General features: G+C 39.5%; 1 protein-coding gene across 1 annotated transcript in view; it reads right to left on the reverse strand.

Annotated features, from left to right (window-relative positions):
* The window catches only part of ANTXR2 (ANTXR cell adhesion molecule 2), a 111,180-nt gene that overhangs the window by 32,242 nt on the left and 66,399 nt on the right, over positions 1-12,539 (reverse strand). The window lies entirely within an intron of this gene.

Raw genomic sequence — 12,539 nt, forward strand, 5'->3', positions numbered from 1 at the left:
GTACTCACTGCTGAGGCCCATGCATGGTGGTCTTTCTTGCAACAGCAGAGGTGTTGTGAGAGACTGCAGCATGAAGTGACAGCAGGTTCAATAAAAAACATGGGTCTTGCTTAGAATTTGATCAGTGCTGCTGTCATAGTCTGCTGAGACAGGTCACACCATCACGATTCTCTTTTATAGTAACCTCCTTTGTAGTGTTTCTTCTTACAAGGTTCAGGAATGATGTTCCACTTAAATAGGTAGACTATTTTTAAAAACCCAAAGTATTGTAATACTTTAGAGCAAAGAACTCACAGCTACTCTGCTTGTGATAACCATCTTAGTGGTATCACCGGTAATGGCAAGGGGTTTACCGAGGCTGGTCCTGCAATCCTCACTCAAGGGAGGCACCTCTTGCTCATCCAAGCACTTCTTCAAAACCCAGTAAGAAATGCTCAACTGTGACTAGACCAGAGATACAAACTGGGGGAAAATTTCTGTTGCATTTTTACCTTGATGAAAACATGTGGCTGTAAAACATGCTGGACAATAACATCTTCCCCAGCATAGCGATATCATATACTAATTTTCTCATGACTTCTTAGCCATTTTTTTTTCCCCAGGCAAACAACTGAGCATGTGGCTGACCCTTTTAAGAAAAGGGCTATAATTACATTCGAGATAGGAAACTCAAATATAAAGAAATTGGAATATTTCTTTCTGTTTATCTTTTTTAAACTATTGGAAATACATTTAAACTAAATTCTGGAAAGCCTAAACCACATCCCTAAGTTGTTACCAAACCCTCCATATGGCTGCGTATAAGCTCAGCATAGTCATTTACAGGTCTAAGTCAATAGCAGACACAATTAGCTTGATTTTTAACTCGAGTTTTAACACACAACCTCCTAAGGAATCAGGTGTAATGAGCAATCATTTCAGCTAAAGACCAGTTGCGTTTACTACCCCTCAGATAAGCCTTAGAGAAAACTCCAAAATCCATACTGAAAACCACTGGATGTATATTTTAGGAATCAAAGGTAGGAGGCAAATGCCACAGCTAGGGATTGGCTGTGACTGTTAATCTCCAGCTAGCATCTCTCCACGCAGGTGGGGTTTGGACAGGTTGAATGAGCTGACCTAGAGTAATATGGCAGGAGATGAAGGGGTTTCTCAAATACTTGTGACACAGACCTCAAATCCTTAAAGTCAAAAGTAAAATTTCACTTGCAATTTGAGACACAGTTGTACTATTTATCTAGCAGAGAGAAACTGGCTTTTACTCAGTAAAAATATGTTATACTTGGCAAGAATTAAGCGCATGAAATGGTATGAAGTGCTCTTCCAAGCTTGATGGCTTTGTGCTGTTGATTGATTTGGCCCTGACTAGGAGAAGTGCTAGGCAGATGCAATTGGCCTTGATACTCTTCGGGTCAGTTCCACAGAGACATGAAGGCATACAGTTAGTTTGGAGGAAAAAAGAGGAATGATAAATTGGATTTCAGTTTGGTAGGTCTGAACATGCCCACACCCCAAAAATGCAAACGCTAGGAGCAGGAAGGGCTTTCAAGGAAAACAAGTATGACTCTGCTATACTCTGTGATTAAAGGGGTACAATCCCATGGCACCCCATGTGCACATGTCTTTGATATGCATTAGCAAGGCTGAACTTCATGAAATTTGTTTTTTCTTGGATTTTGTCTTCACTGGAGTGGGGAGTATGATAACTAGCTTTAAAATACCTGACATGTAGAAGTTATTCAAAGCGGGAGAGTCACTAACAAATACCAGGATGGGGGTAACATTGTGCCACCTTCCCTTCAATTAGCACCAAGGTAAACTAGCAGTTTCTTTTACTCTGCCAACCACAAGGCAGTTTGTGCCACTGCACTTCTAGAGCAGATTTGAGAAATTACATCCAGAATTCAGAGATTTCTAGGTCCAGCAAAAACACAATCCATTGTATCCTCCTGGTCCTTTACACACCTTTTCTTTTTGTTATAAATGCTGTTATCAGAGGGGAAAAACATATTTAGTTGCCATCATAATCTTTATAAAATGCCCCATCAAGTTCATTAGCCACCTATGATCTCTGACCATCTGCTTGGGGTACATCTATCTCGTATTACCAAAGGGAACTGATGTCTACTAATGCATGGCAGATTGGTTGTTGGGCCTGACCCTGAATATCATTATGAAAATGACTGCAGAAATAAAAGGTCATTCCCGTCAGCTGCCTGAGACTCGAAGTGGCTATTAGAGGGCAGAAGCCTTTGTCTGTGGACACTTTTATTTTATTAATGAAATTAAATAAATGACCTGCAACTAGTTGTGGTTCAGCTGTGATAGGCACTCTAGTTTCAAGATAGTGAGCAGAGCTCTGCAGTAGCGAGGGCAAATGCAGCAGTCCACACAGAGAGAGAATTGAGCCAGGAATAGGGCAAAAAGGCAGCACTGGAAGAGGGAAGGAAGCAGGACAGACATAAGGATGTGGTCTAAAATGCAATACTTGTTTCCAGTGGTAAGCAGTCATTTTCTAGCGGCAATACACAGGATTTGTATGATTTAGGGACCTGTGACAGTTTGTTTTGATGGGATGGTTTGGGCTTTGCTAGGGAAGTCCTTCCCTGGAACTGGGTGAAATTTTAAGAGCCCTTAGGCTTTTCTGAAAATTTTAAGCCCTAAATAATATACTTTTTTTTTTTTTTTGGAGGAGGGGGGGAGAGGTGGGATCATTTTCAGCAACCCAAAGATACCTGTCCCTGTCCATCATTTTACAACCACTTCAAATTTTAGCAGGTTTTATGTTGTTACTGTAATATAACATAAAATATTACCCATCTACTTTGGCACAGAAAGATAAAATGTTCTACTAGCTAACATGTACTTTCCATCTGCATTTACCCTCTCTCATCACACAGTGATGTTTTGCATCCTACATGAGAATTTATATTTCAGACCATCAAGGGAGTTCTGTTGTTTCCAGTGGAAAAAAAGTGATAACAAATTCCAGGAAAATCTGATCCTCTTTAATTTGATCAAATTCAATTCAGTTGCAGGGTTTGGATTGCTAGACACGGTAATAAAAATGGAGCAACATTGTGGAAGAAAACTACGGATAGAAAAGTGCAACAGAAATAAAGTAATCTTTATACACGAATGAGCAATCCTGAGCCCTAGAGTACAAGCAATGCAGTGGTAATTGAAGTGCTGTCCTTAGAGGGTTATGTTAAACATTCAAAGGCTATATAGGTCAGTGAAACTGTTACTTATCATCTGGTTAGCTGTCCGACAGAGGCTGTTTAAGAAACAGTGAGCTTAGTCCATTTAAATTGAAGTGATTGATTTTCATTTAGCATTTGTCCACCAGAGTTATCAGAAGTTGCAAAATTCATTTCAGAGTGACTTGAAAGGAACAGAATCATATGTATCCCTATATATTTAGTGACATGAAGCAGCATTAATAACTCCATTGCTTGTAATTGAATTAATTTTTTTAAGACTGTGTTTAAATTACATGAAGGCTATGACACAAGCCATCAAAAAGCGGCACATTCAATATTAAAATTAAATGTTAAGGGCGAGGGCATGCCATTATGTCACACTGTTGGGAGACAAAACTCCAATGTATCAAGGCATTCTAATTTATGGATAGATGTTAGCCTGAACTTTTATGTATAACGGGCTTTGGCAATGTATGGCACACTCACTTCTCTTAGTAGGTAGAAATTTCCTCTTGAGACAAAACATACAGATGAGGATCATAGGTGTATGTTACTTTAAGGCACTCCATATAAATATTAAAGTTGAGTTACCAAGAAAATATTACAGCTTAGTTATTTTAAGATGTTCATAATTCAAGCGTTTAGGATTTTTGTTAGTTCTTAATGGATCTATAGTTCATTATGGACTTGCAGACACACAAAAATAGATTTCAAAACAAAAATAATTTTAAATTATGTGAATAGACTAAAAAGATCAGAAGCAGTAAATTTAAATGTTAATATTTTTTCTTCTTGCTTCAAACTGTCCACCTCTCACAAATAATTGTCACGTTCAGCAGTAGTCCTTCCCAACTGTTTTATGCAACCAGTGTCACAAAAACAGAGCAGCTCCATCACCCTGCCTTCTTTCTGATAATGTTGTATTAAAGCTAATGAGAAGATTTGCTTGCATGAAATTATTGTGTGCAGCTGTTTTCAGGCTTTAGAAGACTGTTGTATTGGTGCAGTGACAGCATCTGGGTGGGGTACTTGCTCATACTTGGATCTCACTTAGCTGTAATTGAGCACAGGTTCATAATAAACTCCTCAAGTAACCCACTTCGAATTGTAGGTTGCCACAACTACGTGCAGGTGACACTGACACCTTCAACATGATGCAGGAACCCTCCTTTCTAAAAATACTCTTTTCAAGATGTTTTTATAAGCCTTTCCTGTTGCTTAGGGAATTAGAGCCCAGTGAAGTCAAAGGAAATTTATCCTATTTCTTTTTCCATTAAGTGTTCTGAGCCTCCCGCCTCATTCTGTTATCAAGTTCCCTATCCCAGACCCCAGCTAGCTCCTGGGCAGTTGATTTCCATCGTCAGTTATCTTTGTTGATATAAACTGTTTGTAGTGATCTTCTCCAAACAGCAATGGAATCCCAGTCTGATTCTTGTTAAACATGCCAAATCACTGATGAAGAGTTCTGGGCCCTTTCATTTCTACAGCTATGGAGAATCCCATCTCCACTGAACATTACCATTCCTAATAATCACTTTGAGCGTGGGAGCTAAAATGACTAATGCATTATTTTTGCTCCAAATACAATCTTTTCATTTAGATGTTGTCAAAAAGCAAAGGAGTAAAGGACGCACAGCTACGGGAGATTCTTTGCAGATTCTGCGTGAGCCAATTGGAAGACTTTTCTTCCACGCCTGGTGTTTTTATTGTCTACAATGTGGTTTCAAATTACTTCAGTTCCTCCTCCTTATCTGTGATTCATAGGAAACGGCAGACAGAGCTATGCCAAGGAAACATGGTCATTAAAGTCGTTTCATCCTTGGATTTCAAATTTGTGATGAGGTGGAAGAAATGATGCCATTGTTTGAAATCAAGTTCTGACCTCTTCTTTAATGTGCCAACAAGGGGGCGTTCCCAACTCGACAACAAAGCTCCTGAGACACCACAAAAATGGATTATCTGCCAGATCAGTAAGATGCGTTCTTGGGAAGTCTGCTGTTACTATGCTGTTCCTTCTCAGCAGAAGTACCTCCAGTGCTAAGTGAAAAATTGCAGATTGACTCAGCTGACTGCTGAATGACTGATTCAAAGCAGGACTTCACTAATATCCACGTAACTCAGTAGTCCAAATGAAGTTACAGGTGTTGCTCAAGAGGAGTAAATCTTGGAAGAATAAGATAGAGGATAAAAGCCAGAAATCTTCCACAAGTGGGACCTTGTTAGGAAAACAACCTAGCAATGAGTCAAGATCTATTTCTTTCTAAGAGCCAGAATATGCTGGAAAGTTACTTCTGATGAAATCCAAGTTGAAGCAGAGAGCAAAATCAAAGACAACAAATCTTTGGGAGGTGAGGGCATTCATGTGATGCCCCTTTGTGGCACTGCAAGTTACTCTCTGTTACAGGAAGACTGGATGCAATTTACAATGGGAAATGAGTGAAAGTTGTGGGTAACAGTTTAAAGAGGTAACACAACACGCAATACAGGCATGACAGAACTTTCAGTTTCTTTCATGTGCTTCTCCATTGAGTCTACATTTAGGTGAGACAGTAACTAATCTCCTTTCCTGGGAAAAACTTCGAAATCCTTTGTCTAGCTTGTTAGCAAGTCCCCCTGATACTTGGCCATTTTTAACCCTTCCCAAAAGCAGCAGTTACACACTTCTCTCTCGTCTGAAGGATCACAAACCATTTTTACTTGTGAACACTTTTAAGGGCAGACTTTTCAGCTCATGAGTAACTAAATGGTTGGCTTCTTATAATATTTGCATTTTGTTTTGTAAAGCAGGACAGCATGGCCTAGTACGCTGAGCAGGAAGCAGGAGTCCTCTCCACTGTCACTCACAGAGACTTAAAACTTGAGGCCTCTTCAGCCCCTGGCTCTCCTTCTGTATGTGTGATTACTCATGTAAATAATTATCTGTAAAAGGATAATTTATAGTGCAGTTTGAATCTACACAAAATTCAAATGCCAGGACTCTGTCATAGCATTTTATCTTGCCTAGTTTATATGCTCAATCCATAATTCAATATTTCCTCCTGCATACTGCACTTTGGTAAACATCAAAGCTGCATTACTGGGATTTATCGCGTAGCTACGTAGCTGCAGCTATGGGGAGTTATACCTCTACCCATTCTGGCTGTCCAACAGCAACTTGTTTAAAAATAAAACAAGGGAAAAATGAGGGCCTGAATATTAACTCCAGGGAACTGCGAAAGATAAAAATGATAATGTTTCTGTACAAGATCTGTAGGTGTCTTAATGGCCAGAGGCACATACGGACATGTGCTACACTTCTGTTAAACGTGAACGTTATGTAAATCTGCAAAATCAGATATTTCCATTTAAGAAAGAATTGAGATAAGTGGCATGTATAATGGAAACAGATACATAAACATATGAACACAGAGGTATACATGTTTACTATGTGGAAATGTAACCTATGTGCACTGTGTTTTTTCATTTTCATCAAATATTGCCAAAGAGCGTGCAATGCCTCTCTGCATGCAAATGTTTCTACAGCTATTTGTATGCATATATACATATATATGTGCACTTCATACAGAAATATATGTATGTGCAAATTGTGTGAATGTAAATATAAGATAGGCCATATGTCCCAAAAGTCTCAAAAGAGCATCTGATGTTGATGTGTAGACAGTATGTTAAGGATCTTCCTAATTAATAACCCAGATTAAAACCTCTTGGCAATCAATTAAGATTAATGACAGAAGTCATTCTCTATCCCCCTACGCCCGCATATCGGGCTGTGAAAACCCTGGGTCGTGAAACTTTAATCCTGTTATCTGCTGCCTTCTCCATCTGAAAAGCCTACAGATTAACAGAGCAGACATTATCGAATTTACAACCAGCCGCTCGGACAGCTGCCCTACTTTCAGCAGTTAATGGAAAAGGAACTAATCTGGTTAAGAGCATAGGACTAGTTCATAAATCTGGACGCACAAGACAGTTAAAGCTGTCACGTCGCTCTTGGAGAGTAGCGACTGAATTAACCTGTCAGCTTTCCTCTTGCTGCTTCTTGAAGGTAGTCAGTCTTCCTGTAAGCTGGGCTAATGAGACTCTCAACATTAACATAAACTCCATTGGCCTTCCCTCTCTGTAAGGGCTGTGCCCAAGCTGGGAGTTTATATCTGGGTTTGGTTAGATATATGCAGCACTCTCTTTGCTGGAAGCCAGGTAGTGATTAAACGTAACTTTTTACTGCAATCCACCCTATATAAAGATGTGTTGAGGAAGTAAGGATACGATTATTTTTCCTTTTAAATTATGCTCAGTGAAACAGTGACAAAAACTGAACTGCCAAATGAAATGTTTTCTTCTCAATACAGTATGGAGGGGGTGAGGGGCGGAAGGAGGAACTGTAATGCTCTTCAGGCTGGGGGAGACAGTGTGTGGCAGCTGTAACAAATTCATAGTCCATCCAGAAAAGACTGACTTCTCCTTTCTTAATAGGCATTATAGGCTGCCAGCACAGCTCAAGTTACAGCGATGCCTGGTATTTTAGAAGGCCTAAAACACTTAGCTTACAGATATCTGTTTGTAAACTAATATAGCCAGCAAGGATTCCTCTGGCTGCAAACTATGGTAGCAGCTCAGCTTTTTAAAATGCTCTACTAAAATGTCGTGGCTACACGAAAGGCGCATCCCACATTTTCTCATGACAGTACTTCCACCAGGACCATCCCCGACCCGTGTAGCCTAATGGTGCCACCTCCAGAGACAGGCTTGCACAAGGGCTGCTAGAGCTGCTTTGTCCATTTCACTCTGTAGGAGTACCAGTCAAATTGGTAAAAATGTCAGGGCCTGAAGGCTGACAAGTAGATTTATTTCTATGTATTATTTCATTCATAGAAGTGTTCATACTCACACTGCTGAATTCTGAAGGCTTGATTTTAAAAAAAGCAACAGCTCTGATCTGCACAAAGTCAGGGAGTGCCAAAAGTGACTGCCTACGTATGTGGGAAAATATCCTTGCTTCTCACAATGGCAGGACATCATCATTTTTTCATAAAGATGACTACTACTGCTTTTGGTGATGGACAGCTAAGAAATCTATTAAGATACTACCTAACATCAGCCACTCCAGCTAGGGTGGAGGAGCACCTGAGACCCTTCTCAATGATTGAAGGAATGATAGAAGGAATATTTTGGCAGAAGAGATTTAAGAAAAAGAGTTGCACTTTAACTCTCTTCTAATCTCACTTTCTTAACAGTTTTGCATCTTCTAAAATAGCAGCAATTCAAAAGATCACAGATAAACATAACCTTAGCTTTATGAATGATACTTGTGTTTCTTTTCAAAATTGTCAGGCAACATCTTCTTCAGCATAATCCCTTCTACATTATGCTGAAATATGCTATGGTGTATTATCATTGAACAAGGAACTCAAGTGAACAATATTATGTTGTAATGCACGTTGCAGCTAGTTGCAGTTTGATTGAAAAACATTCTAAATCCAAAACTGTGCTACCTATAAGTAACTACAGTAGTCTTCCTCTAACCATGATTTTTTATTTCTCTACACATTTCTACCATTCACAGATAAAAAAAAGAAATTGCCTCATTTTCTAGTGGGTCCTCCTTGGTTGGAAAAAGGCCAAAAAGTTCAGTTTTTAGAAAATAATGGAATAAACCAAAAAATCCTGATATCACCAGTATTGTTCCCGTTTCATTACTGTACAGGAAGCTAACATTGCTGAGTGAGTTATGAAACACAAAGCTACTACTCGTGCTGGCAGTGCTATTGCAGTGGTAGATGATGAACTGTCCTTCAGACCCTGTTAAAGCATGGTGTGGAACTGAAAGTTTCGGTTCTTCTAGGTGCTGCAGTTAGTCTTTTGATTCAAAATAGCATGTTTAGACAGTGTAAGGCACTTACAGCCTCAGCTTCCTAACAATTCCTTTTCTGCTCTATAATTGACAGACTGAACTAATGATTTGATATTTTCTGCCTGTGCCCAGCATAGGAACTACTGAACAAACACAAAGGGAACAGGAACATGGGCCTCACCTCAGAGAATATGATACTGTCACAGTCCTTTGAACTGCACGTTTGTGGTGCTAACAGAATTACAACATGGAATATAATTTCTCTTGCATCATGTAGAGATGCTGACAAAGTAACATCACTTTAAATAGATGTTTGTATGAATTCTACAGCCATTATTATAAATTCATCTTTAAAGCATGTACACACTAACAGGTTTAAAAATTATATATATATATTTGGCTGCTTTGTAACATTGAAAAAGCTGAAAGTATTCTATAGTGCTACTGTAGAAATTTTTGTGCAATTAGCTGTAGATTTTTTTTCCTGTTACCTGACACATATGTTCACATCCTGATTGTGAAATATCTTAAATGAGAGTGGCACAGACTGTTTGTGGTCTTAAAAGCAGTTTGTCTGCACATGTACACAGAATCAGAATCTCAGCCACTATCATGTTGTGCAAAGCAACAAGGTCCTACTAAGCATTTGAGAAACACTAGTGATAACCTTTAGGTGCTAAACTACAACTCGGAAAATAAACAGAAGAATGTATGTAAAAGAACAGGCCCCTAACAGTCACATTGCAAACTTGTGCCAAGTTTCTTTCTCCTGCAGAAACAAACTCTGTGAAAGAGGTGTTTCAGTATGGAAACGATGGCAGACACTCCCGCGCAATGCTCCAGTAACAGCACGCGCCTTCATCTCTTTCCCATCTGAATATAACACTGTGGGCTGAAGGTTGCCATATCCTCAGCTAAAACCTTTGGACAGTTAACTGGTTTATCATTATCAAACTTCCCTAAAACTACTGTGGCTCATTCTTCTTTACCTCTTAAAAAAAAAAAAAAAAGTATAAATAAGAGTAGGAACACAGGGTAATGAATCATTTATAAATTATCTTGTTAGTGCAGAAAACAAAACACTGCTTTGAAAACAAAACAGTCTCCTGCCACGGACTCTGCTATGTTTGATGGGAGCCCTTCAAAAGAGTTCATGGCTTAATGGGGGCTGTTTATGTGGGGACTTCGATCTGTACCTGCTGTCCCCTGTCACTCCCTGGAAACTTGGCGGCAGATGTTGCAGCGTTAAGTTGTCTCTGAAGTGGCTCTCTGTCCTCATCTCCCCACCACAACAGAGTCAAACTATATTAGATCTCTTTATTTGTGCCCGAGGCATGTTTGGGAGTGCAGCTGTGTCCACCCCCAATCTACCTTTACTGTTTCAGCCCCCAGGCGGCAAATGTGAGACCAAAACTGTTCTGCCACTCTTAACTACATCTGCTGACAATCCAGCAGCCTCGCTGCAGGCTGCTGAGGACCTGCGCCTCTACTCAAAACAGATGTCGGCAACAACCTGCTAGCTCACACCTGTACAAGCTTCCCTAACCTCACGGATTGCTGGCTGAAAAATTTATGACTCCAAGGACTTCCAGCCACAATCAAAGCTTCCCGAATCAGCTGCATGCAGCCCTCAAACTGGGCCACCCTCGGCATTATCTGGCATCATGGAAGAGGTGGCAGAGGGGATAGAGAAGGAAGAAAAAGCTCTCTCCGCTTTGATACTTCATGCCTAAATTTCAATTACTTGATCAAGGACTTGAATTCAGCAGTGAATTCTTCTACAAATGGGAACTACTAAATTCCTAAGCAGTAAAAGAAACAAAACAAAACAAAACATCTACGTGGCTGCTGTTTCCCATAATAATGCTTCTGAATTAAGTATGTGCATGCATGTATCTTGCAGTGCACATGCGTGACTGCTCATCTGTTTACTGACAAACCCACCAGGGGTATGGCATGGGACCTGTACCTAGCAAATTATAAACAAGATGTATTTTTTTCTCCCAAAATAGAAAATACTGACTCAGACGCGGAATGCATTCCTACAGTACCACAGGTCACACTTGTGGTACGCCTGAATCATTATTCTAGCCTTTATTCATTAATAGAAATTCTATTCCCTTTTTCAGTAAGGACACTGAAGATTAGTGAGGTTCCTCTTGGTTTTTCTAAACCAAGATGTTGCTCAGTGTCTTCCAGTCAAGTCCAGAGAAGATGAATGCTTGATTTCTCACTGGTGCCAAAGTGCTTTCCCTGGCAGGCACATTTTTCAGCACCTACCTGTCTTTATGGCCAGAAATCCTCAAAATAGAGCCTGACAGACAGTTTTTAGCCTGTTCAAGTACCTGGGAAGTTCAGGAATCAATGTTTATATTTACATTGAGTTGACTTTTTAAAGTACTGTAAAGCACTGTGTATTTTCCATGAAGAATTAATTGCTATTGTTAATTCTTGTGTGTAACATACATGCAAACAGTAAATAATACGCAAACAACTAGAATGATAATACTAATATTTGACAGCTATGCAAAGACTATGCTTTCTGTTTCCAGCCCTGCATTTTGTCATTCTGCTTCTTCCATTACATGTACATACGTCTCACCTTTTCTTACTTTAGAACAGTACCAAAATTCATCCCTATCATCACGAAGATAGCTTAAATAGTGACTACCTCTCATGCTTTCAAAGGTAACTCACTCACTTGATCTTCTCTAATTCTTATGTCATTTTTATGACGTTTGCTGCAAAAATAGAGATTCTCACACTGCTGCTTTGTAGTACTTGAAAATCTTATCTGTCATACCCATCTGTTTTTGGGGCCGTTTTGTTGAGAAAAAGTTGCCATCTCACTTAGAGGAAGTGTCTTTGCCCCTAAATCCCTTCAGATGTGTCACACACAGGAGTGGTGAATGGTTCCAGAAGATTTGAAATACCTTCATCATAAATCAGTTCCCGAGGTAAATGCCAAGATTTAAAGTAATGCTTTTCTTAAGGAGCAATAATCAGAAAAAAAATACAGTCTAGATTTACTGTAAAAAGTCCAAATAATAGCTATTTCCTTTACTTTGTAGTCTTAGCAGTCTTTGTAGTGGGGGCCACTTTTTCATGAGTCATGAGTGTACGGACAGAAAGAATTGTCTGAGAAACAAGTTTTGCCTGTGAATGTTGCTTCTGGCATGCAAGTGCAAAGCATCATGAATCTATGTGCACAGAATTTATTGGGGGTCACTAAATATGATGTGGTTTTAGTATTCTGACTGCCAAACTCTGTTCTTCCAAGGAGCTAAATATTAGAAAGTATTATGCACCTGTTAGAGAGAGGTTAGACCACACGAAGTCTGTGTTATGTTTTTGTTTTCCAGCTGAACACACATAAAATACAGAATTCCTAATTATACTTGCAGGACATCCATGTTTCCATAACATTTCTTGCCTGGTCTGATACATTCTTCAATGCATGTTTTTTCCCAGTGCATTATTTTTCC

This window comes from Aythya ferina (assembly GCF_964211825.1).
Source record: "Aythya ferina genome assembly, chromosome: 4".
In the NCBI taxonomy this organism is placed as follows: Eukaryota; Metazoa; Chordata; class Aves; order Anseriformes; family Anatidae; genus Aythya; species Aythya ferina.